A 2,906-nucleotide genomic window follows, 5' to 3' on the forward strand; every position below is an offset into this window, starting at 1 on the left:
GTTTTTGAAAATGGTAATGGATTAAAACATAAGTAACAGGCTGGATGTACATTAACCTTACATCTTAACTTTTTTTTTTTTTACAAAGCAGATCATATATCATATTGGGGCAGTTTCTGAGAATAAACCTAGTCCTAGACTAAAATGACACTTTAAACCAGATTAACAGAAATCTGCTTTCTCCGTCATGGTTTTAAATAGTCTTAGGCTTGGTCTAGTCCAGAATTTAATAGGATGATTTCCTGGAGTAAGACTAGAGCTACTTAAGGACTAAATTGAGGCTTAAATTAAATCTACCAGGAGGCAGGTTTAACTTCAGATTAATGTCATTTGAAAGACACATGGATTACTTGGCCTATGTCAATGAAGACCAACGCTTACCACCAGCTAGACAAGTTCTTGCAGACAGAAGTGACCTATTGCAACATTTTGATGAAATACGTTTTCGAGATCATTTCCACATGCATAAAGTAAATGCAGTAGAAATTATTTCACTTTTAGAAACCAGGCATTCATCTGTGACCCAAAGAGGACAGCTTGTTCCAGTTTGTCTCCAGGTGCTCATAACGTTAAGGTTTTTGGCATGTGGTGCCTTTCATTCGAGAATCTGGAAATTTGTGTGTTGTCTGTGAATGACTTTACATACTGTTGGTTCACTGAGTATGCAGGGCCATTTATGAATTAAGACCATATTGCATCAACTTCCCTGATGCTACAACCCAGGCTAACTACAAGGTACTATTCTATGAATATGGAAATTTCCCAGGAGTCATAGGTTGCATAGATGGAACCCATATTCCCATTAAGCGTCCCCCTACTCCAGATGCTGAGGAATAAGGAACCGAAAGAATTGGTTTTCCATAAATGTCCAAGGCGTATGCACTCCCCAGTTACAGTTCTCAAACATTGTTGCACATTGGAAGGGTGCAACACATGATTCCCGAATTTTCCTCAACTCATCTCTGTATACTCCTCATCTCTGTATACTGGAATATTGCTTGGTGACAGTGGGTATGCGCAGAAGAAACGGCTGAACAACGGCGCTACAACCAGGCTCATATGCGCACAAGGGGTTTAGTAGAGCGCATGTTTGGTGTTTGGAAGAGTCGCTTTCAGTGTCTTCGGAAAACACTCCGATTCAAACCAAGAAGATCATTCAGTCATCATTGCAACAACTGTTCTTCACAACTAGCTGAAACAGCAGGGATGCCCAGATCCCCCAATAGAAGAGGATGACAATCCAGAGGTGCCACCATTTACAACAGACCTCAGAGAAGGACTTGCATACACATGCTTTTGCATTGTGCCACATTAAATAGATATTTTATGCCTTTCAACCTTCTGCTCAGATCTGATACATGTAATGAGCAAATAAAATATATGTTAAAAGTATAATGATATTTTGTCTGATATGTTATGAAACCATCATTTCCATATTGACTTAATAAAACAATATTTATTTCACAGATTCATGTATTGATGTGACATTTTGAGCCTGCTGCATCTCTCTCCTCCATCTTCATCTCCAGTTCTACTTGTAGTATCTTCATCTTAATTTCATGCTCCTCCTTAAGATACTTCAACTTGTGTTCATGGAATTCATTAGCCAACCTTTCATGGACAGGGAGTCTTTTCTTCTGGTGACCAGTACTGGCAGACATCGCCACCCTTGCTCCTGAGGATGTGGAGGGTAAACTGCCTTCCAGCTCTTCAGTTCTGTTCTGACCTTCTTGAAAAAAGAACAGTTCATTTATGGTCAAATAAATACAGATTAAATGGGAAAACGTTTCACATCAGATGACAGAAGCAAATTAAAGTTTGAGAGGAGAGAAACAAAAGCCAAAATAAGTCATATACGTAGGTGCGCGTGATCCATCATCTGAACTATCTAGATGGTCATCATCTGGTATGTTCTCCAAAGGCTGCTGGCTCTCCATTATTCCTGTCAGTAACTCATCCAACTCGTCACAGTCTTTATTTGCAGGTCCTCCACCAGTCTTAAACCTCTCTCTTCGAGCTTCAGCAGCAGTTTTTTTGAGGTTTATTTTTATATTCTTCCACAAAACCTGTATTAAATAATGACAACGATAATGATTTTAAAAAAAGCCACATAATAAAGCTGATTATTCTTACCTGAAGTTGTTGTATTGTTCTTGTAGATGTGTTGATTTGCATTAAATTCATTACAAATAGATTTCCAGGCATCCCTTTTCTTTGATTCAACAGCTGATGTGCACAGTTTATCTTCAGTAACCGGATGTCTTGAAACTATTTGCTTTAAAATACTTTTCTCATGTTCAGAAAAGTTCTTTGATCGCACTCTCTTTTCAGCTGCCATTGCCATTTGCTTCTCAGTTGCATACAATTCTAAACTTTTCTTGGTTCATTCCATGTTTTATAGGCAACCTCAATCCAGCTAGTTCTGATTTGCACAGGTGGTTTTAAATTAATCAAGTTTATTTTAGTTCAGGACTCCATAGTCCAGGTGTTAGTAATCTGTACTTAATCTGTGTTTCAGAAAGCCATTTTTAAAGCCATGATTAACTATTCTAGATTAAGGCCTACTCCTGTCTTAATTTAAACCCTGTCCGGGAAACCGCCTCATTATTCTCTTTGGAGTGTTACAAGCTCTTGGTGCATAAAGAAGATCTGTAAAGTTGCAAAGACTAAAGTCTCAAATCCAAAGAGATATTCTTTATAAAAGTTAAAGAGTCAACCACGCCTACCTAAAACGGTTTACTGTCTTGATATTTACTTTCAGAATTTACTCTGAAGCTCGCGATTATGGTAAGGGGCGTTACATTTCCGACGCGTGCTTGTGGTGTTCGGCCAATCACAATGCACTGGGTCAGCTGGTCAATCAGAGCAGACTGCGCTTGTCAAAGGAGGGGGCTTTGTTGAAAACG

Source organism: Sinocyclocheilus rhinocerous, unplaced genomic scaffold (genome assembly GCF_001515625.1).
Source record: "Sinocyclocheilus rhinocerous isolate Xijiao unplaced genomic scaffold, SAMN03320098_v1.1 scaffold1789, whole genome shotgun sequence".
NCBI classification, from domain to species: Eukaryota; Metazoa; Chordata; class Actinopteri; order Cypriniformes; family Cyprinidae; genus Sinocyclocheilus; species Sinocyclocheilus rhinocerous.